The 25,122-nt window shown below is 35.9% G+C and overlaps 1 long non-coding RNA gene across 1 annotated transcript in view; it reads left to right on the forward strand.

The window, feature by feature from the left end:
• LOC147914365 (uncharacterized) overlaps nt 1-24,286 on the forward strand; it is a 61,847-nt gene extending 37,561 nt beyond the window's left edge. The window contains exon 3 of the long non-coding RNA XR_015555304.1: nt 24,077-24,286. This is a non-coding gene — a long non-coding RNA (uncharacterized LOC147914365). The remainder of the gene's footprint in view (nt 1-24,076) is intronic.
• The last annotated feature ends 836 nt before the right edge of the window (nt 24,287-25,122 follow it).

The following is a 25,122-nucleotide window of genomic DNA, read 5'->3' on the forward strand; positions in this document are numbered from 1 at the left end:
TCAGATTGGATTTAAGCCCATCCTAATGGCCTCATTTTAACTTAATTACCTCTTTAAAGACTCTGTCTGCAAATATTGTCACATTCTGAGATACTGGAGGCTAGGGCTTCAACATATAAGTTTTGGGGGACACAATTCAGCCTATAACACTTTGTGTGTGTGTGTGTGTGTGTGTGTGTGTATATGTATTTCCTTTAGAAAAATACTAATGAATCTTACTACGCACACTGTTCTTTGCTTTTTTCATTTACTCTATGTTGATGGTCATTTCATTTCAACAAGCAGGGATACATTTACCTCATTCTTTTTTTTTTTTTTTTTTTAAAGATTTTATTTATTTTATTTTTCCCCCCAAAGCCCCAGTGGATAGTTGTATGCCGTAGCTGCACATCCTTTTAGTTGCTGTATGCGGGACTCGGCCTCAGGATGAACGGAGAAGTGGTGCCTCGATGCGCACCCGGGATCCGAACCCGGGCCACCAGCATCGCAGCGCGCGCACTTAACCACCAAGCCACAGGGCCGGCCCTTTACCTCATTCTTTTGATGGCTGTGTAGTATTTGACTGTCTGGATAGATAGTGTATTTTATTCATCCAGAACCCAATTGTTGAACAATTTGGCTGCTTCTATTTTTCATTTCTTTTACAAACAATGCTATATAATATCTTCATAATTATGCTTTCTTTTACAAGTGGATTGATAGCTTTAAGATAGATTTTTAGAATGGAGACTGCTCAGTCAAGAGGTATGTGAATTTCCACTCGGCTAGATATTGCAGTTGTTCCACAAGTAGAGAGTACTAGTTTGTACTCCCATCAACTGTATATGTGCAAGTCTCCGACGCTCTTGCCGGGATTCTACATTATCAAATGTTTTCATCTTTGTTAATTGAGTTGTTGAAAATGATATCTCGGTATAGTTTTAGTTTGACTTTCTTTCATTGAGAGTGGAGATTGAATATCTTTTCATGTTCACAGCTGTTCGTGTTTCTTGTAAACTGCCTCTTTAAATCCTTTATCCACTTTTTCTCATGGATTGCTGGCCTTTACCTTAGTGATTTATTTGTCAGGCCTCTAAATAAGAGAAAGGAATGAGTCTCTTGTTATATGTGGTTTTATAGGAGACAAATTTGCAACATTGACCTGGAACTCTTGGGTCTTCTTGAGCACCTTCTGGGCAAATGGTTTCTAGAACCAAAGCATTTTAGTCATGGTTATGCAGGCACAGATAGGAAACAAATTTCCATCCCTATACCTTATAATCTCTTGTTATGACTAGGATAATACCAAAAAAACTGAGAAAATTTGTATATTGAACACATTTCCTTGATTCCATGTTAGGCACTTTCCAGAACTTTAGTTTTTCTACTAACCACGTGATTTAGTAAACTTAGTGCACAATTACAGACTAAATAATTTAGCTCATAATACATTTCTTTCCTAAAAATTAAAATCTTAATTTCAATCAGTAAATCTGCCTGGGAAGTGGAATCATCTTGTTATTCAGGTCAATGGGATCAAAATTTGTGGAATATGTATCTAAACCTTAGTGACCTGTTCACTCACTTGAAAGGACCACACTCCTTCCCACCACTGACCATTGGTCATGAAACATTTTTCCTGCCTGGCATCTTCTCTTCCTTTGCATCCCAGTTTAAATGTCCTTCCCTCCAAGAAACTTGCCCGACACTTATCCATCCCCTAGCCTCATGGAGATTCTTTCCATTAGACTCTCAAAGTACACTGTTCCTTTCCTTTCCTTACTAGCGTTGAACATGATTGGTAGCCGTATACATATTTGTTTAGTGCAATGTTTGAAATATATTTGATACTCAATAAAGAGATGAATATATAAGTATAAATTCCTTTGGGTTCTAATATTGTACAATTTTATAAAATGTCAAATTCCAAAGAAGCCATAGATATTTCTGTATCTTGTAATTCATAAAGTTACTATAAATGCTCTGCAACAAAAACATACATGTCTGGACAAAACTCAACTTTCCCTATTCAGTTCCATCTATATTCTTGGGGAGACAAGTTATCTGATACATCCCAGACTCCTGTCCTGTTGACGCCATAGCAACCCTTCTCTGTTTTGAACTCTTCACGAGTCTTACCTTATAACTTAGAAGTGAAGAAAGTGTGAGAGAAGGCGATTAATATGTCCAGAGCTCTGCTCCAGTGTGTAGGTACAGGTTAAATGTCTTTTATATTTTTATCATTACAACAGATTTTATGACTGCAATAAAGATGTGAGTGGTTTCTTCAAAGATAAACATCTGAAACAGAGAGGCAGGTTACATTCTAATAGCCTGTGGCTGCTGTCAGAAATAATTTAATGTTTAGTGCCTTGTTGGCTGACACAAGTCCTTTGAAGAAGGGAAGCATGCTCCTTACACCATCATGGCTGCCCAGAATCCACTCATTTATGTGAGGTGCTCTGTAGTGCTGTTCAATGAAGGCAAGAAGCCTGAACTTGGTAATTGAGAATGAATGTCAAGTAGTGTCAAGACGCCTCAATTCATAAGGCTGATAACTCCTTCTGTGATTGCATTTCCATTTTTACAGCTGCTTCAGTGGCCAAGTTTGCCAGCCTTGTTTGAGAAAGTATATATATTACAGGACCCTTGGCACTGCCTGAGAAGGAGCTAGTATTTTTTATTCATTTCTAAGGGTTGTGGAATTTTCCAACCATTATAGAAGTCAATTTTATAAAATTTATAAAGAGATAGAAAGGAAGAAGAGAGAAATTTTTTTAAAGACACGAAATAATGACAAGAAAAGCACTAACCTTTGTGCTATTATTCTAGCAATCACAAATTTAAAAGGATTTTGATGTTGGCAACATATTTCTTTGAGAGGAAGAAACTTCCTTAAGTGAAATGAAAATATACAAATGATTAAACAATGGTGAGGAATAAATTCAGTTTCTAAAATGTTTTGGAAGTATAGTTGTTTAAATAGAATAATATATGTGTTACCCCTAGCATAGAGTCTATCCCTTCTTTCTGTAAAGAGCTAGAGAGTTAATATTTTAGGCTTTGCAGGCCAGATGGTGTCGGTAGCAATTACCCTACTCCAGCATTGTGCAAAAACAGTCATAGATAATATGTAAAAAAATGAGGTTGGCTGTGTCCCAATAAAACTTTATGGACACTGAAATTAGAATTTTATATTGTTTTATGTGTCATGAATATTATTTTTCTTTTGATTCTTTTTAACTATTTAAAGATGTAAAAACCATTCTTAGCTCGTGTGTTGTACAGTTAATAGTTGGCTTGCTGGATTTGGCTCACAGGCTGTAGTTTGCTGACTGCAGGTGTAATACGTGGTAGATGCGCCATGTCTCTGCCCGAGTCCCTTCTCAAAAACAGTTATGTCTCATGGATGAGCCACCCATATGGATGGGAATTGAATTATACTTAGTAGAGTCTTCAGCCAGGGCTTTGTGATAGAGTCTCTGAGCTTTGTTCTACACATAGTGATGTCTGTTTTTAACAGCAATTTGTTCCACATACAGAAAACTATCTGGGCAAAGTTAATAGATAAAGGGAAGCATGAACTGTTTCAAGGACCTCCCCTCCCCGCCCTTCCCTTCCAAAAAAACCCGTCTTTGGTTCTCTTAGACTGATCTGTAAGTCAGAGTGAAGCAGAAACCACATGATATAAGGAATACTGTAACTGAATAGAGGTGTTTCTAGTTACTCTGGAGCCAGGGTACCTTCCTAAAGAGAGTGAATGGTGAAAATTGGAGAGCAATTTGTAGACCTGCAAAACTGAAAATTTAGTTTAACATCATATGGTTTTTTTATACTTAAATGGTGAGTCTGCCTACTGTCCTCTTTCCTCCTTATTTATATATAATCAATTAGAAGAGCTTTTCTAATCAATAAAAGCATTGAAACTTTTAAAAAAGAGAATTTGGGTATAAATACATTTGGGAGAGTCTGGTTTTTTCTTATTGTTATATAAATTGTCTTGGTTGGCAGACAATATGGACATCAGCTGCAAAAATATGTTGACTAATTATTTATCTTTTCTCTGACAATAGAAACCTAAGACTTAACTCTAGCAATGGCAAAATTAAAACCAAAACCAAAACCAATAAAAAGACGGTGTGGTTATTTTCACAAAGTCAGTCCAGGTGCCCACTTTGTGAGACTGAGCTGCTTTAATCGTGTCCCATTTCAAACCTTTCATTATGTGCATACCAAAGTGTGGTAACGGTGAGAATCAAAATCACCGAATTGCGAGATTGACTGTCTAGTTTGTCTAAGAAAGGGAATTAATATATAAAGCCAATGCAAAATTGGATTTGGTATTTGAGAGCAAATGCTACTTTTGCATACTGAATTCTAATAGTTTAAGAAGGAGCTTCAGATTTGAGGTGTTTAATAATTCAGAAAATAATTTTGAGACGCAGTATATAGCTTTTACAGTTTTGTTGTGCTGGTGTTCTTATGTCTTAGAAAGCAAGTGACAAAAGTCATATTTGCTTTTATAGTATTCAGTGTGCTTTGGGAGGCCCAGACAAAACTACACTACAAAAGTATTTGAATAAAAGTTTCAGGCATTTATTTATATATTTCCCAATCACAGAGTCAGCTTATTGTCTAGATTTTTCTCAGTAACAAATATCCTGGTAATTGAGGAGGTCTTTGGTTTTCACTTGGATGTCAGACATTGTCCAGGTGTCTGAGACTACTTAGCATTTCTATGCCACTTTAGAGATGCTTTCAGACTTTGGGTGGCTAATGAGCTGTGTTTTGTACAACACGAAGGATCTTAATCTGATCAAATGGTGGTGCTGAAAAGCTCCCTTGGTTTTTAATATGATGAGCTAATGCTAGGAAATTGCAGTCCCTTGTTATTATACATAGATCAAGACATTCCATTCTGGACATGGGCTGTCACCTCTGCAGACCTTATTCTCTTGCTGAAGATCAGAGGATCTCAGGGCCACAGGAGCAAGTTTAAATGTTTTTGTTTTGCCCACAAGTATTCCTTCCTCCCATTCTCATCCTGAACACATTTTAGTCCAAAGCATAGCCTTCATAGAAAAATGGGTGGTTCATGTAGTTTTAATTACAAATCACATTATCATTGGATAACTAAATAATTCCCTATGAATGACATGAGCTAGATTTATTTTAAATGCTGTTTTGTCTATAAGCTTTCCATTTATCTTAGCCTTTTTATTATCTTTACCTTAGTTTTTGGGATCAGTACAAATTGATCATAGTGGGTCTTCATAGTCTTAATTAGAAAATATTCATTAGTCCTCTGAATCTCAGGTAACTTAGGTAAAATAGTCAGCATTTGATAAGTCCCTGAAGTGCTTCCATTAGCTTCTTTGTGAGTTTAATCCTTGCTCTGTCCATTCCTTCTAGCCAATTTTAGCAGTTCTTGCCATCTGGTATTTTTATTCTCAAGTAGGTTCCCTTCTTCTGATCATTGGAAAACTATTTTACTTTATCCATCATCTGCTTATTAAATACAATACCATACTTTTATGTTACCACAATAGCTTTAGGTTAGTTGGATCCAAGAGAGCTATTAAGTTGGACCATGACCACGAATAACATCATCTTTCTGAAAACCAACTTACCTGAGAGCAGCTAAGTATTCCTAAATGAAACAAATCAAATGCAGAGATTTTTACCAGGGTAAGCTAATAAACTGGCTCCTTCCTTTCTTCAATGCTTATTCTCTCTTTCAATCATATAGTAGATTTTTTTGGTGCTATTTTAAAACTTTCTTGGGTTGCCGTGTACAAAAGGAAATTTTTTTAAAAATAGAGCTTAAACTTAGTATCTCCAAGAAATGAAGTGTTTTTTGCCTTTTCATTATATCATTTAGTTGGTTTGGGATATTTTTTTAAAACTCTCATATTCTTGGTATTTAAATGTAAGCTTTCTCTTTTGGCATCCCAAATATTACATTGTAACACTGATACGGTTAATGTGAAATAAATAAACAATCTCAGTTGTGACATGGTTTCAATTACATAGGTAGGTCTTGGGCATCAAAGACGGTTTTCTTTCTTTTCCTTCAAGGTTTTTTTTTTTTTGCTATTACAAAGAGAAAGAGAACTTAAGTAACCATTGGAGGTTGCTGCAGCTGTTAAAAGCTCTCTGAAACCCACTGAGCAAGAACAGAACTGTTGAATAATGCAGACAAGATAATGAACAGCAGACAAATGATCCCAGGAGGATCCCCGCTGGGTAAAGGGAGTGTATACTTAGAGGCTAGATTTATTATCCTAACATCTTTTCTGGTGACCTCCAATTTATTGGGAATACCTGAGACATTTATAAACTCTGAGTTCTTTCCCTTCAGCCAAAGACCAACTTGCTCATCGTTTCTACCTCAGCTTCTTGAAGCCACATAGCAAAGTTGTAAAACCCAAAACATCCTCTTTGAAAGAAGAAACTGAGTTGAACTAATCGTGTAAAGAGAAAAGAACCAAGAACTCAATCTTGCAGTCTGTTTGTTAACTGAAGTACAACTGTGTCTCCTGAGACTAACGGAGGGCATTCTAGATACGAGGCTTTCTTGTTTACTAGAAATTGCCAGTAAAATTTAAACCCTAAGTAACTAAATTTAATAACGCAGCACTTTAGAGACATAATCTATATCCAGCCAAATTTAGGCCATTTTCTAACAAAGGCAAAATTGTGGGACATATAGTAGTGTGGGATTGTAAATCACCTTTGTTTTAAAATGAGCATCCTTAAAGACAGCTTTTTTTTTTTTTTTTTGGTGAGGAAGACTGGTCCTGAGCTAACATCTGTTGCCAATCTTCCTCGTTTTGCTTGAGGAAGATTGGCCCTGAGCTAACATCTGTGCCAATCCTCCTCCACTTTGTATGTGGGATGCTGCCACAGCATGGATGACAAGCAGTGTGTAGGTCCGCTCCCAGGATCTGAACCTGAGAACTCCCGCTGCTGAAGTGGAGTGTGCAAACTTAACCACTATGTCACCAGGCTGGCCCGATTAAAGACAGCTTCTAATGCATAATTTATTCTTTGAGTGCAATTCATCAAGTTTTATCTTACACAATCTCACAGTCAAGTTCAGTGAAAACTTCAATTTGAGATTGAAGAAATTATTCCATAAAGGAAGAGAAGAATAATTTCTAAAACTATGAGTAAAATAGTTTTGGGAATCTTTGAGATATCCTAATGAGTTCCTAAGATACCTAGTCCATTTTTTTAAACTCCACATTGCTGGTTTCTCAACTACTTCTTAGGAAAAACAAAACTCTATCAAACTTTAAACCTTCAAGTCTATCAGACCAATTTACCTTATTGAGGTTTTAGAACTTAACATATGCTAATTATATCAGTATGTTAATTAAAGATAGCAAAATTCTGAAGACCTCTGTTGCTTGAAAGGTACTACTCTAAGTGTTTATTCATATTGTATCCATCATTTCAGTCATATTAAGAAAAAAGTTTGGGAATTTTTAAGTTAGTGTTGTTTGACAATACTTAAATCGTCAAAAATCTTTGTGGGGTTTTTTTGGCATTTGTATATGTGAATAAATGAAATGGAAAGGTTTTAGTTTGCAAAAGAGATTGACCTGAATGAGATTAAATATGAACTCGGAATAGTTGGGAGTTTTTCCCATTGTCCTGAGAAGTTACTGGAAGGAGAAAATCATGGTGGTGTCTTTGCAGAGCCTGGTGGATGGAGTGGGAGTCTTAATAATTAGATGAATTAAACTTAGTATAGCTGACATAAGATGTGTCCCATTATACTGTGGTAGCTGCTGAAATAGCACCTATATGGCTTAACTAAGTATGTGACTTTAAATGCCCAACAGTACCACAAAATAGCTAAGGCCATGTCTATATGATGAGTCCATTTGTCCTTTTTTCTCTTTTTGACCTCTGTAATGATTAAATTCTGAGTTCTTGACCAGTTGATGTCTAATTATTTGAATCACGTTAATGACCTGATCGCTTTGACTACTTGCTAGAGTCACTGAGGCACCACAATAATTTCTGAATAGTAAAACTCACAATGCACATAATCCAATTTCAGACATTGAGCAGCAAATTGCATGAATAGATGTAATTAAGCATCTAGAAGTATATTATGTACAATGTGTCTATTCTTGCTTATCAAACAAAATGGTAAAACATAGTAGAAAAAATGAAATATGTGTGCTCAAGCTTATAAAATTATATAAATTCATTCATTCGTTCATCCTTCAACTATTTTTTAGCACCTACTATGAACAGGCACTGTTTTTAGACAACACAGATTCTATGGTGAACAAGATCTACAAGATCCCTGCTTTCATGGAGCTTACATTCTAGAGGGAGAAGAGGACAATGAATACATATGTATGGACATTCGTTCATTCAATCAACAAACATTTATTGCATAACCATTCTGTGCTGAGCACTGGAGATAGAAAAAGAGTATAATAACATCACAGCTCTTGAGGAACTCATAATCTATTGGAAAAACAAGTAGGTAGACAAAAATATTACAGTCCTTTAAGGCTCCATCTAAGATAGGACTTCCAGTTAAACAGGGTAAATTAAACATGTAGAATTATCTTATCTTTATTCCCTCTTGGAACTTCAAGAAAATGATAGTAAAGGAGTAAAGAATTCATAAACTCATCAGAACAAAGAGAGGATGAGTGAAAAAGATAGTAGAAGAGATAACAAATTTTTTGTAATGGCAAAGGGATAGATAACCAGTGCTAAGTAATGTAGCCGACCAAGGAAAGCTGAAACTTAAACCTACAGGAATGGAAACTCGGAAAAAGAAGGCCAAGTGCAGCAGAGGACTCTGAAAAGGTCAGGAACTGTAGGCAATATGAACCTCTGATTGGGTTGTTCATCTTCTTACTGAGTTCTAAGAGTTCTTTGTATATTTTGGAAACAAACTTGTTGTGAAATATATGTTGTGAATATTTTCTCCTAGTGAGTGGCTTGCCTTTTCATTTTCTTAACTGTGTCTTTTAAAGAGCAGAGGTCCATTTACATTTTTTTTTCTTTTTTGGTTCTTGTTTTGTGTTGCCTATCTAAGAAATCTTTTTATGTCCCAAAAATCTGTTGCACAGATTTTATCATGTTTTCTGCTAAAAGTTTTGTAGTTGACTTCACACCCATTAGAGCTGGGCTGTCCGTTACAGTGGCTGCTAGCCACATGTGGCTCTTGAGCACTTGAAATGTGTCTAGTCCAAATTGAGATGTGCTGTAAGTACTCCAAGCGTGAAATACATGAAAAAGAGAAGGTTGAATATTTCGTTAATATTTTTATGTTGATTACATATTAAAATGACAATATTTTTTGATATATTGGGTTAAATAAAATATATTGACAAAAGTAATTCATGTTATTTTAAAACTTTTTAAAATGTGGCCAGAACACTGAAAATTACATATGAGCCTCACATTTGTGGTACAAATTATTTTCTGTGGGACAGGGCTGATTTAGACACCCTTTCTTCATTTACCACATCTTTTATCCTGCTCCAAGTAGCCAGGTAACCATACTGGCAGAAGACAGCATGTTTTATAAAGAGCTTGAATCAGAAAAGCTCTGGACTTAGAAGCTTCAAAGCCAACTGTGGGCAGGAGTGAGGTGCTATATTGAAAATTGAGGGATCAGGAGAAATTTGACATATAGAGCAATAAAACACCTTAATCCCCTTCCCATGCAGATCTGTGAAAACTGGCATTTAGATATATATCCTAATACAGAATACTGAAGAATTTTTTTCTGAGGACATAAACTTAACCAAGAGAAAACTTTACATATAATAATATTTGGGAGTGTCCAACTTCTGATCACTGGTTGGTGAAACCCATCAACTGACAAGCCTCACCCATGCACACAGAGATTACAATCAGCATTTTAAAGCCTCATCCTGGATGGTAAGAGATCACCAGACATTTGAGGAAAGCCTCAAATGTGAAAGCCAGAGACCATAATAAAAAAAAAAAAAAGAATTCAGAGGGCATAGAAAAAATGCCCTGGCAGAAAGAGCATTCAAAGGAATCCATAATTATTTTCCTCAGAGAAATTAGAAAATATATTCCTTGCATAAAACCAAGAACAGTAGGCTATAAAAGGAAAATATTATGTCAATAAGAATATTAAAAATAAAAAAGATAGGAGAGATTAAAAATTCAAAGAAGAGTTTAAAGCCAAGGAAATATTCTAGATGGTAGAACAAAAAGATAAGAAAAAATAGAGCATCAGTCCATGTGGTCCAATATTTAAGTAATTTTCAAGAACTTCTGAAAGAACAGAGAAAAGAGATGGGATAAAATCATCAAATAAATACGTGTTAAAAATTCCTAGAACTGAAGAATGTAAGTTTAGATTGAAAAGTCTATTGGAGGTCCAGCACAACAAATGGAAAAAGACCCACCTATCCCACCTCAAGGCTCATGACTGTGAAATTTCAGTACATTGGAGAAAGAGAAGATCTTGAAAGCTTTTGAATGCTTTTTGCGTGCAAACAAATAAAAACACCTCACAAAGGATCAATAATTAAAATAGCATTGAATTTCACAACTACAACATTGGAAACTAGAAGACAGTGGAGGAATGTCTTCAAAATTCTGAGGAAAATGATTTCCAATTTAGATTTCTATACCCAGAAAAACTATCCATCAAATGAGAGGCTTGCAGATACTTAATGTCCCCAAAATTTATTCTCAAAAATTCTTTCTCAGAAAGTTCTTAGAGGATGTATTCCACTAAAACAAGAAAGCAATCTGAGAAAGAAAAAGTATGGGATCCAAAAAACAAGGGATAGAAGACATAGAAGGGTAAAAGGAATCCCCAGGACGATGGTGAAAGAAGATTCCCGGGATGACAACTGTGCAGCAGTCCAGAATGGAGCAGGAGGAAAGAGAGCTCCAGCAGGGATGTATCACAGGAAAAAAAAAAAAGATAAACTCTATATATCTGATATATTCGAACATATCAAAAGATTTCTTCTTCCTTTAGAGAGTTTGGTGATGAGCTGGTGATTCATTCATAGAAATGAACAAAATATGGACAAAAAATGAGGCAATCATTAAGTTTAGGGAGAAAGATAGGAAAGGTAGTCACAGTATTTGATGTACTCCTCCATGAATAATATTTATATCATTACAATCATGTAAACACTGAATATTTATCTAATAAAAACAGGGCTATAGGGGCCGGCCTGGTGGCACAAGTGGTTAAGTGCGTGTGCTCCACTGCTGTGGCCTGGGGTTCACTGGTTCGGATCTCGGGCGCGCACCGACGCACCACTTGTCAAGCCATGCTGTGGTGGCATCCCATATAAAGTGGAGGAAGATGGGCATGGATGTTAGCCCAGGGCCAGTCTTCCTCAGCAAAAAGAGGAGGATTGGCAGATGTTAGCTCAGGGCCGATCTTCCTCACCAAAAAAAAAAAAGAAAGAAAGAAAGAAAGAAAAACAGGGTTATATAGGGGCCAGCCTGGTAGCATAGCAGTCAAGTGCGCATGCTCCACGGCAGCAGCCTGGGGTTCAGATCCCAGGCATGCACAGATGCACTGCTTGTCAAGCCATGCTGTGGCAGTGTACCATATAAAGTGGAGGAAGATGGGCATGGATGTTAGCCCAGGGCCAGTCTTCTTCAGCAAAAAGAGGAGGATTAGCAGATGTTAGCTCAGGGCTGATCTTCCTCACACACGCACACACACACACGCACACACACATAAAACATTTAAAAAAAAAAACAGGGTTATATATAATTTTTTGGATGGGGGATAAAAGTATATGTGTGTGTGTGGCAGTGGTGTGTAAGAGAATCATACATTGGCATAGGATGTCAATAGATATTACCTAGGACTGAAATATTAAAAGAAAGAGTTAAAGAAATTGAAATAGTTATCACTGGGAAAGGTCACTCATTGCTGTAGTCCATACAGGTCAGTTCATGGGGCCCACGGTAGTATAGTGGAGAAGGGTAAAGAGTGGATTTGGAAGGGCAAAGAGAAGAAGATATCCAGTATAGGAAGTTCTAGAGAAGGATGGGAAAGATCACAAAGAAATGGGTCATAAAGAAAAGGAAAATGAATGTTAAAATAATAAGAATTCTTAATCCTAGAGAACAAAATGATTGATAATAATTCCAGAATATGAAATTTCTAGACTAGAAAATAGCTATTTTATGTAAGGTTTTTTTTTTTTTTCATTCTGGAATATAATGAAATGGTCTTGAACTTTGTAGATAATCTATATGCTGGCGAGACCATATTAAACACTTGAATGATTCTTTGGGAAGGTGTTGGGCCTGTTCTCATGATATTGAATAATTTCTATGAGGGTTATTTAAACCTTTCCCCTTTTAAAGGCGAGAAGGATATACCAAATAACTCTTTTGTGGTTCTAAATTTTTTTCAATGAGCTGCCAAGTTAAGAGCCACATTGTTTTTTGAGGCATTTATAATATCATTAGAAGTTGTATTAGTTTTCTATTGTTATATAACAAATTACCACAAAATTAGTGGCTTAAGACAATACATATTAACTAAGTCACAGTTTCCATAGGTCATGAGTCTGGGCATGGCTTAGCTGGGCCCTCTGTTCAGGGTCTCACAAGACTGCAACCAAGGTATCAAATGGGCTGTGTTCTCATTTAGGGGTTCAATTGGGGAAGAATTTGCTTCCAAGCTTGTTCTGAGGTTACCAGAATTCATTTCCTTGTGGCTGTATGACTGAGGGCCCCAGCACTTTGCTAGCTGGTGGCTGGAGGTCCCTCTCCGATCCTAGAGGCTGACTGAAGTTCCTTGCCATGTGAGCTTTCTCAATATGACTGCTTACTTCAGTAAGCTGGGAAGAAGAATCCCTCACTTCATTCTGCTAGGACAGAGTCTTATGTAACATAACATAATCACAGAAGTGATAGTCCATCACCATTGCCTTCTATCCTATATGTTAGAAGCAAGTCACAGGTTCTGTCCACTCTCAAGGGGAGGGGATTATGCAAAGACATAAATACTACACGGTGGGAAATCAGTGGGGCCCATCTTAGGTCTGTCTGCTATAGTAGTGTATGAAAAATATAGAAAAAGTTAGGATTTGCTAAACTGTGGTATGCAAATGTGGTGTTTAACATAATAGTTTCTCTACTCATATATATTTCAAATATTTAAAGTTTAAGAGTAATTTATTGACAAAAGAACTCATAACTCCACTTTGCTCTATTTTCATCACCTATTTGACTTGCAGTGCTATGGAACCCAATTCAATGGTTATGCATGGTGTTCATCTAATTTCCCATGCCTACCACAGTGCCCAACTCATAGAATCTGATCAATAAATGACTGATGATCAAATGAATTCCCTAAAATGTTTCAAAAATCCAAATTATATATCCACAAATTCTTCTCCAGCTTTACACTGTCAGGATCTGCCATATGGTAAATGATTGTTACCGTCACTGAGGTACAGAATAACAATAAAAACTAAAATGTATTGAGTGCTTACTCTGTCCCAGATAATGGTCAAAGTGCTATACCCGTTTTAACTATTTAATTCTCATAACAACCCTAAGAAGGTAATTATACATTTTAAGAATGGTGAATCCCTCTAAAAATCCTATGGTGATAAGTTTTACAGTCAGTAGAGCCGAGATTTAAGCCAAACATTTATCCTCTTACACTTTCATTATTATAAACAATTTACTCTTTTTTTTTTCTTTGTAATATAATGGTTGCCTAAGCAAACTCGAACCTTAACATTAGAACATCTTTTTCCTCTGACCTCAGGTGTTCAACAGGTCTTTGCCCTTTGCACAAACAGTAGCCTTTCATATTTAAACCAGGAATGATTATTTTATGCAGATCTTAAAATGTATTTATAAATAATCATGCATTCAAACATATTAAGTCATTTAGGACTGTAATTAGTCATTGTCAAGTCCTGGCAAACTTTAGCTACTTTAAACGTCAATGGACTAAATGCTCCAATTAAAAGGCATAGGGTGGCTGACTGGATAAAAAAAGACCCATATATATGCTGCATACAAGAGACACATTTCAGACCTAAAGACACTCACAAACTGAAAGTGAAGGGATGGAAAAAGATACTCCACGCAAATGGCAATGAAAAGAAAGCTGGGGTAGCAGTACTCATATCAGACAAAATAGACTTTAAAACAACAACTGTAAAAAGAGACAAAGAAGGGCATTACATAATGATCAAGGGAACAATCCAACAAGAGGATGTAACACTTGTAAATATCTACGCACCCAATGTAGGTGCACCTAAATATATAAAGCAATTATTAACAGACATAAAAAGAGAAATAGACAGTAACACAATAATAGTAGGGGACTTTAACACTCCACTTACACCAACGGATAGATCATCCAAACAGAAGATCAATAAGGAAACATTGGCCTTAAACGACACACTAGAACAGATGGACCTAGTAGATATATACAGAGCATTCCATCCAAAAACCGAAGAATACACGTTCTTTTCAAATGCACATGGAACGTTCTCCAGGATTGATCACATATTAGGCCACAAAACAAGTCTCCATAAATTTAAGAAGACTGAAATAATACCAAGCATCTTTTCTGACCACAAAGGTATGAAACTAGAAATCAACTATAGGAAGAAAATCAGAAAAGCCACAAATACATGGAGATTAAACAAAATGCTACTGAACAACGACTGGGTTAATGAAGAAATCAAAGAAGAAATCAAAAAATACCTGGAGACAAATGAAAATGAAAATACGACATGCCAGAATTTATGGGATACAGCAAAAGCGGTTCTAAGAGGGAAGTTTATAGCAATACAGGCCTATCTCAACAAACAAGAAAAATCTCAAATAAACAATCTAACAATGCACCTAAAGGAACTGGAAAAAGAAGAACAAACAAAGCCCAAAATCAGCAGAAGAAGGGAAATAATAAAAATCAGAGCAGAAATAAATGAAATAGAGACCAAAAAGACAATAGAAAAAATTAATAAAACCAAGAGCTGGTTCTTTGAAAAGATCAACAAAATAGACAAACCTTTAGCTAGACTCACCAAGAAAAAAAGAGAAGGCACAAATAAGTAAAATCAGAAATGAAAGAGGAGTGGTTACAACAGACACCTCAGAAATACAAAAGATTATAAGAGAATACTATGAAAAACTATATGCCAACCAATTCGACAATCTGGAAGAAATGGATAAATTCTTAGAATCATACAACCTTCCAAAACTGGATCAAGAAGAAGTAGAGAATTTGAATAGACCAATCACCAGTAAGGAGATCGAAACAGTAATCAAAAACCTCCCCAAAAATAAAAGTCCAGGACCAGACGGCTTCCCTGGTGAATTCTACCAAACATTCAAAGAAGACTTAATACCTATCCTTCTCAAACTCTTCCAAAAATTGAGGAGGGGGAAGCTCCTAACTCATTCTACGAAGCTGACATTACCCTGATACCAAAACCAGACAAGGACAACACAAAAAAGAAAATTACAGGCCAATATCACTGATGAACATCGATGCGAAAATCCTCAACAAAATACTAGCAAATCGCATACAACAATACGTTAAAAGATTATACACCATGATCAAGTGGGATTTATTCCAGGTATGCAGGGATGGTTTAACATTCGCAAATCAATCAACGTAATACACCACATTAATAAAATGAAGAACAAAAATCACATGATCATCTCAATAGATGCAGAGAAAGCATTTGACAAGATCCAGCATCCATTTATGATAAAAACTCTGAATAAAATGGGTATAGAAGGAAAGTACCTCAACATAATAAAGACCATATATGAGAAACCCACAGCTAATATCATCCTCAATGGTGAAAAACTGAAAGCTATCCCTCTAAGAACAGGAACCAGACAAGGATGCCCACTGTCACCACTCCTATTTAACATAGTATTGGAAGTCCTAGCCAGAGCAATCAGGCAAGAGAAAGAAATAAAAGGGATCCAAATTGGAAAGGAAGAAGTGAAACTTTCACTATTTGCAGATGACATGATTTTATATATAGAAAACCCTAAAGAATCCACCAGAAAACTTTTAGAAGTAATAAACAAATATGGGAAAGTTGCAGGATACAAAATCAACATACAAAAATCAGTTGCATTTCTGTACACTAACAACGAAGTAGCAGAAAGAGAAATTAAGAATACCATCCCATTTACAATTGCAACAAAAAGAATAAAATACCTAGGAATAAACTTAAGCAAAGAGGTGAAAGATCTGTACACCGAAAACTATAAAACATTTCTGAAAGAAATTGAAGAAGACACAAAGAAATGGAAAGATATTCCGTGCTCTTGGATTGGAAGAATTAACATAGTTAAGATGTCCATACTTCCTAAAGCCATCTATAGATTCAATGCAATCCCTATCAAAGTTCCAACAACATTTTTCACAGAAATAGAACAAAGAATCCTAAAATTTATATGGAACAACAAAAGACCCCGAATAGCTAAAGGAATCCTGAGAAAAAGAACAAAGCTGGAGGTATCACACTCCCTGATTTCAAAATATACTACAAAGCTATAGTAACCAAAACAGCATGGTACTGGCACAAAAACAGACACACAGATCAATGGAATAGAATCGAAAGCCCAGAAATAAACCCACACATCTATGGACAGCTAATCTTTGACAAAGGAGCCAAGAACATACAATGGGGAAAAGAAAGTCTCTTCAACAAATGGTGTTGGGAAAACTGGATAGCCATATGCAAAAATGAAAGTAGACTCTTACCTTACACCATACACAAAAATTAACTCCAAATGGATTAAAGACTTGAATGTAAGACCTGAAACTGTGAAAGTTCTAGAAGAAAACATAGGCAGTACGCTCTTCGACATCAGTCTCAGCAACATCTTTTCAAACACCACATCTGACCGGGCAAGAGAAACAATAGAAAAAATAAACAAATGGGACTACATCAAACTAAAAGCTTCTGCACAGCAAAGGAAACCATCAACAAAACGAAAAGACAACCTAACAATTGGGAGAAGATATTTGCAAACCATACATCTGATAAGGGCTTAATCTCCAAAATATATAAAGAACTCATGCATCTCAACAAAAAAACTACCAACCCAATTAAAAAATGGGCAAAAGACCTGAACAGACATTTCTCCAAAGAAGATATACAGATGGCCAACAGACACATGAAAAGATGTTCAAAATCACTAACTATCAGGGAAAAGCAAATCAAAACTACAATGAGATATCACCTCACACCCGTCAGAATGGCTATAATTAACAAGACAGGAAACAACATGTGTTGGAGAGGTTGTGGAGAGAAGGGAACTCTCATACACTGCTGGTGGGAGTGCAAACTGGTGCAGCCACTATGGAAAACAGTATGGAGAGTCCTCAAAAAATCAACGATAGAACTACCATATGATCCAGCTATTCCACTGTTGGGTATTTATCCAAAGAACTTGAAAACACCAGTTTGCAAAGGTACATGCACCCCTGTGTTCATTGCAGCCTTATTCACAATAGCCAAGACTTGGAAGCAACCTAAGTGCCCATCAAGGGACGAATGGATAAAGAAGCTGTGGTATATATACACAATGGAATACTACTCAGCCATAAGAAACAATGAAATCCAGCCATTTGTGACAACATGGATGGACATTGAGGGCATGATGCAAAGTGAAATAAGTCAGAGGGAGAAGGTCAAATACCGTATGATTTCCTTCATTAAGTAGTAGATAATAACAACAATAAACAAACACATAGGGACAGAGATTGGATTGGTGGTTACCAGAGGGGAAGGGGGGAGGGAGGAGGGTGAAAGGGATAATTGGGTACATGTGTGTGGTGATGGGTTGTAATTAGTATTTTGGTGGTGAACATGATGTAATCTATGCAGAAATAGAAGTACAATGATGTACACCTGAAATTTTTACAATGTTATAAACCAATGTTACTGCAATAAACAAAAAATTTAAAAAAAATAAAATAAAATAAAATGTATTGAGTGCTTACTCTGTCCCAGATAATGGTCAAAGTGCTATACCCGTTTTAACTATTTAATTCTCATAACAACCCTAAGAAGGTAATTATACATTTTAAGAATGGTGAATCCCTCTAAAAATCCTATGGTGATAAGTTTTACAGTCAGTAGAGCCGAGATTTAAGCCAAACATTTATCCTCTTACACTTTCATTATTATAAACAATTTACTCTTTTTTTTTTCTTTGTAATATAATGGTTGCCTAAGCAAACTCGAACCTTAACATTAGAACATCTTTTTCCTCTGACCTCAGGTGTTCAACAGGTCTTTGCCCTTTGCACAAACAGTAGCCTTTCATATTTAAACCAGGAATGATTATTTTATGCAGATCTTAAAATGTATTTATAAATAATCATGCATTCAAACATATTAAGTCATTTAGGGCTGTAATTAGTCATTGTCAAGTCCTGGCAAACAGCAGGATTCTAATTGGAAAGCAGTGTTTGCCCTACTTGTGCCTCAATGAAACTTTCAGAGAAGGGCAGCATGTGCTTCTTAATCTGTTTTTCTAACAGCTAGTAGCAAATCAATGAAGATGAGGCTGGTGGGTATGATAAATTAATATGCACACTGACAACTTATAACCGTGCAATTGTTTAGGGAATTACTATGCGACTATATCCAAGTAATTATATGTTTTAAGTGATTTATCTCAATTTGTTAACAATACATCCCTAAAATGGAAATAAAAAGAGAGAAAATGCAAATAGCATGTTATACCAACTTTATGTTGAACCTATTAAGAGGTTGCCCTTTTAATGAAGAATTTAATGAATTAAGAGGTTTGTTATGAATAAGCATTCTTACTACTTGTTAAGTGTTTGTCACCACAGACCTGTCAGAGTCATTCTAATTATGATTAATATCTTATCTTGAATTCCGTCTTCATTCATATTTCAGTAAAAAATGTAACTTCTGTTATATGATCAAGGTTCATGACAACAGGATGATTTGCCTATGACCTTATATTTTATTCATTTTTACATTCATATTTAACAGATTTCTCTGAAAGTTAACCTTATGAATCTTGTAATTTTTAAAGGGCATTTTATCCTTGACATGCTTTCCAGCCCTTTATACTGTTTCAGATCATGACTGTGTACTCAAGGTAAATGAAAAATCCTAACATTTTAATTATCCTCATATATATATCTAGAAGCTGCTACTTTGAAGCATTGTTTAAAAATATATTTTGTCTGCTATGGAAAGAGCTACCTTAATTCTCTCAAGCACTGCTAATAGTCTCAGTATGGAAGACACAGGTTTAGGAAGTTCAAAAAAATCATGCATTAGAACGCAAGATCAGGTTTTCATTGTAGTCTGTGTGTAAATTGTGGCAAATATGGAGGTTTTTGTTGTTTGGGTGTTTTTAGTGGTATAATATAATGCACAATCCTTATTATGTTATGTTAGGTTGTATGTTAGATATCTCTTCCTTTTTAGTTCTGTCTTTTCTTCCTTTATATTCTTTCTTCTCTTCTACTTATTTTTCTCCCTTTTCTTCTATTTTATCCTATTTCTCTCCCCATTTTATTCTCCCTTCTTCGAATTTTTCCTCCATTTTAATTTTATTCCCTTCTCTGCAGTTCTCCTTTGCTCTCATTCTCTACAGTCATATTCTTCTCACCATTTCCATCCCCCTCTTTGTTCTATTTCTCTCTCACCCTTTCCTTTCTAGCCCCGTTCGTCTCCCTCAGGGGAGTTCATATTCTCCACCTGCATAAAAGGCAGGCTATAAGCCATCTTTGCATTTGATTTTTGTGGTTTTAAGAGTCCTCAATTATTTACACTACCAGGTGTTAAAAGCTCTGAAAGGAAATAAAAATAATAATATTACTTCTTTTTCTACTCTTTTTATTAGACTTACCTTTTTTTTTTATGAGTCTCTATGAGAGTATAAAGTGCTACCTTAACTAGTAAGCTCACTGGCTTCACCATGAAAATTAAGCGAATTAATTTTTGGCAATAATAATAAATAATAGCAACAATGGACTGCAAGAAAAGCAGATCATTTATCAAACATGAAACCTGCTCTCCTAAGGGCTGGGTGTCACTGAGGGGCAGCTTCTTTAGCAGGAAGAAGCTCTCTGGTCCCCAGAGCCACTGGATCCTTCTCCATCTCTGGTGTTGATGATGAACACTCCACACACATCATCGAGGCATTTATAGTAAGCCAGGGAGCATGAGCAAAGTGTATGCAAATCAGAGAAATGAATCCTCTCCTGAGGTCTTCCAAATCACTCAATTCTTGAAGCAATTAGCAGATAGTCTATTTCCCCTTAAACTAGATACATTTACATTTTCCTCATCATTTGAAGCATGTCTTCATACATTTCAAATTCTCCATTATAAGCAGAGATAAGTACTATGCACTTATTGTCGAATCCAGTGGAATAAAGTCAAACACTCATGTTATGCAATATTCTAATGTTATAAAGATCTGATGAGTTTGACCTTAAAAAAATACCACAAAACAGACTACATTTTAATTACATTTTCTCAGAGGTATCTGGGGGAAGGAGTGTCATGTGTTTAAGAGTGTTTAATGTACTCAAAAAATTATATCTTCTTGCAGTCTCCAGTACTGATTTAATAGGTCTGATCTTTTGAAATGAATCCTATATCATATTTATGATGATGTCTTATTCAAGAATGAGGTTAAATCTAATGAGAGGCAATTTCTTTGATGAGAGTGACAATTACATCACTTGAACCAACACATCAACAGCTATCTCTTCTTATTGACAATAAACTAGTTGCTTTGGAAATAAATTTAATGTTGTAATCTCAGGTTTTGAGTTGCCATTTGTGAACAAGCCAGATCTAACTGAGGTGTGTCCATAATCATGTAAAAAAAGAGGAAATAAAAAATCAAAAGCCAAAGATAAACCAGAATTTCTCATTCAGCATCATTTTCAACTTCTCTAAACACAAGTTTTTCCTCTAAATTCAAGCAAGTGAAGAGAATTGGTACATATAGAGCCTCTCCTACTTGGCAGACTGTGCTACAACTGATCTGCTTTTGTTCAAATCTTTTTCTTCTACAAATCCTTTGTAGTCAGAGCTAATAAGAACTGAAATGGTTCAAGTGCCAAAGGCAGGGAAACGTGGCAAAGTCCTATGTGCTTCACGATCTCCTGGTAAGTATTACAGAAACCTGATTTAATGCTGTGTAGTCGAGATCTTTGAAGGCTTAATAACTGAAAGACTTCAAAAGATAACTCTTTTGTTGGGGAAAAGGGTAATGGGCAGCAACAATTCACTGTTCCAGCTTGGCTAAGTTGACACAGTACAAAACACCACAGTTGGTAAAACATGTATTATTAGTCAATTAGTCTATTATTAGTCGATAAATAATATTGAGACAACTGGCCAGGCAAATGTGAACAACAACAACAAAAAAAATCAAAATCCTTACCTAAATTCTAATATCATCATAAATTCTAGGTGAACAGATTGAATCACAGGAACAAAAATTTGTTCCTCTTAGGTACTTTGATTTGAAAAATGGAGTTTCAAATTGTCTTTTTAAAAAATTTCAATGAAGATTTTAATAAAACTGCAGAAAACAGTAAGTAAAAGATTGCTTATATCTTGTCTAAATACAAACTTTATTTGTAGACTTTGCTCATCCATCTGCATATTTGACAGCCAGTGCAAATGTATATTTTGCCGAAATCTATTCAATCTATAAACTTCTTACCAAAAAAAATGAACAGATTGTACCTGCTAAATGTCCTGCACACCTTGAAACAACACTGCTAAAAAGAGGTGTGATTTGCTTACCTGCGATATTGAGGCTTTCATAATGAAAGCTTTTGGTTACTTTTCATTTTCCTCAAAACCTACAGAAGCACTTAATGAGATTTTTGACTTTATAGAAATGGAAGGAGCCAGCCTCCTGAGACACGTAACTACAAGTTTGAAATCATTGATGCCGGCCATAGTTAAAATGTTGGCCTGCCATAACAATCAGATTTTTCGAAGTGTGAGATGAGCAGAATGTCCTTGTCCTTATCTAGTTTGGAAATACATTGAGAATGAACACTGAATAAAGGATTATAGTAAAACAGAAATTTAGTTGCCATTTAGTGACTCCAGTAATGCCACATAGAGCATCCAGTCAAGCCTTTCCCAAAATTGGTTTAATGACCTTTGAAGAGGTCAAAAGGAGACTTGTAAAGGATGAACTGATTGTTCAATCAGGATCACCTGATTGTTTGATATTATGTGTAGATTGCAGCAAAACTTACATGGTGAAAAAATTGACTTTTTTTTTTGGAATAAGATGGCCTGAGAACTAGAAAAAATTGCCACTAGAGAAAGGTAGCCAAGTTAAACAGGACCTTTTCAATATTGTTACTAAAACTGTGACTTATTTGGAATCTACCTTCGATTTTGCAAGTTCAAATTAGCTGTGCTTTAAAACCATTTGCCCTGAGAAAGAGGGGCTTAATTAATGATGACATTTAATGTGTTTCAGAGTGTTTAAAAGTGATGAACAATTTAAATATGGATAGCCTATAATGATGAAGTTATAGATACAAAACACCTGTCTGACAATGAGCTGGTCGTCAGAACAAGCCGTAGGTGCAGAGTATATGGGCGTTATTAGAACGCTACAAGTCTAAATCTTGCTGGGATTTGGTGCTAGTAAGTAAAATTCTAAGTATTCCATGCTGGAACGGCTTTGCTGGGAGGATCTTTAGCTTGATTGACATCACATCGGACTCATACCGGGGATCAGTGTAAAGTGGGCTTGATAGGAGCCCAACTGTGTATCATACTTTTGACCATATTCAATTTCATCACCAGATAAAAGGAAGAAAGGAGGTCCTCCAGGCTGCAGGCAGTTCAGAGAAGTGTTATTGAAAAAGGAAACAGAAAGAGTAAAAATATCCTACTGTATCATAGGACAGAAAGAAACATCTCATTTTTTTATTAACTAAAAGTACTGTTTTATTATTCCTATCGTATTTATGTTCTCCTTTTAAAAAGTCCTTGTATATCTTAATAATGTACAATAATATAACCTGAAAATTTAAAAATCCAATAGTTAAAAAAAGAATCCAAATAAATTGCTGTATCAAAAGACAAAAACATAATAAAATACTGTTATATTTTCTCATGCATATTACTTAATTAATCCTACTATTAATCACTTCTAAATGCCACTGTTAACTAGGTTTACTGTTTTGTTAAAATAATCACATTTATTTAACGTAAAAGTAAATAATACAGAATGTATAATTTCAAATGAACGTCTATTTTTCATATTTTTATGTTAAAGTAATAACACATTTGAGTATACTTATCTGTTATATATTATGCTATTGTGGTGTTTTTGGATTTTTTAAATCTGGTATATCTGTGTCCTGGGTTGGCTCTCTAAAAGGTTGCTCACCCTCCTAGCCAGGGTTCTTACATGTCAGTTCAAGGCTCCCAAAGCTTATGTCCCAAGAGAGAGAGATCCAGGTGGAAGCTGCATTTCCTTTTAGGACCCAGCCTTGAAAATCATGCATTGTCACTTGTGCTATAGTCCATTTTTTAGAAGGGAGTCACTGAGTCTGGCCCACATTCAGTGAGAGAACTAGACTCCATCTTCTGAGAAAGTGAGTGTCAAACTGTAAATATGTTTTAAAACTAACACAAAGTATGAAGAATACAGTCACTTTCATACAATTTTGGTAGGCAAATATACTGATACATTCTTTTCGGAGAGCAACTTGGAAATATCTATCAAAAAAAAGTAATTCTATTTTTAGGAGTTTAGGTTATGGACATACTTGCAAAAAGATGCCAAATATGTTCATTAAAGGCTTCCTGACCCCCCTCAATTTTTGATTTTGAAAATATCTAGACTAGAAAAGATTAGAAATGGGCACAAATTATTTGACACCCTTTCCACTGAAACATGGGTTTCTTTCCTCTTCCTTTGAATTTGAGCTATTGTGACTAGTTTGAGCAATAGAAAATGGCAGAAGTTACCCTCTAGCTTCTGAGAGGACTGGTTATTTCTGGTATGGTTTCTTTTCTTTATTTTTTTTTTCTCTTCCCCACAGCCCCAGTGCATGGTTGTATATCCTAGTTGTAGGTCTTCTAGTTCTGTGTGAGCCCCTGCCACATCATGGCAACCGACAGATGGGTGGTGTGGTTCCCCGACCGGGAAATGAACCTGGGCTGCAGAGATAGAGAGCATGGAACTTTAACCACTAGACCATCAGTGTTGGCTCCTGGTATGGTTTCTTTCTTTTTCTTTTTTTGCTGAGGAAGATTCTCCCTGAGCTAATATCTGTTGCCGGTCTTCCCCTTTTTGCTTGAGAAAGATTCACCCTGAGCTAACATCTGTGCCAATCTTCCTCTATTTTGTATGTAGGTTGCTGCCAAAGTATGGTTGCAGACGAGTGGTGTAGGTCCTCGTCCAGGAACCAAACCCGGCTGTGGAAGCAGAGCGAGCTGAACCTAACCACTAGGCCATGGGGCCGGCCCCCCGGTATGGTTTCTTGTAGCCTTGAACCACTATGTAAATTCAGCTACCCTGACGAAGAGACCTTGACCTCAGGGAGAGGAAGAGGGTTCTAGCTAAATCCAGCTTTTCACCCATCCCCACCAAGAAACCAGGCAAGTTTTGAATTCTCTGTAAAAGCTCATTCATTAACTGAAAGCCACAGAGTGACTTCAGGTAATGTCCACATAGAGCAGAACAACCACCCCTCCAAGCCCTTCCCAAATTCCTGGTCCACAAAATGGTGAAATAGAATGATTATTTTTTAGCCACTACGTTTTGGAGTTGTTTGGTATACAGCAATAGATAATCAGGACGCCTCTATACACTTCACCCACATTCATCAACTGTTAACATTTTGGCACATTCACTCTCTCTCTTTTCCTGAATCATTTGAAAGTAACTTGGAAATACCATGACACTTGACCTCTAAATACTTCAGCATGAATTCTCCTTCATAATTGCTATACCATTATCACTCCCAAGATATTTGACTGATGAAATGATATTATATAGTGTGAACTATATAGCTTTAGAAAGAAAATACAGTTTACAATCAAAGATTATGCATAGCATTTAGTTGTCACATTTCTTTAGTCATGT

The sequence above is a fragment of the Ceratotherium simum genome, chromosome 20, assembly GCF_057802395.1.
Source record: "Ceratotherium simum simum isolate JZ-2026a chromosome 20, ASM5780239v1, whole genome shotgun sequence".
NCBI lineage: Eukaryota > Metazoa > Chordata > Mammalia > Perissodactyla > Rhinocerotidae > Ceratotherium > Ceratotherium simum.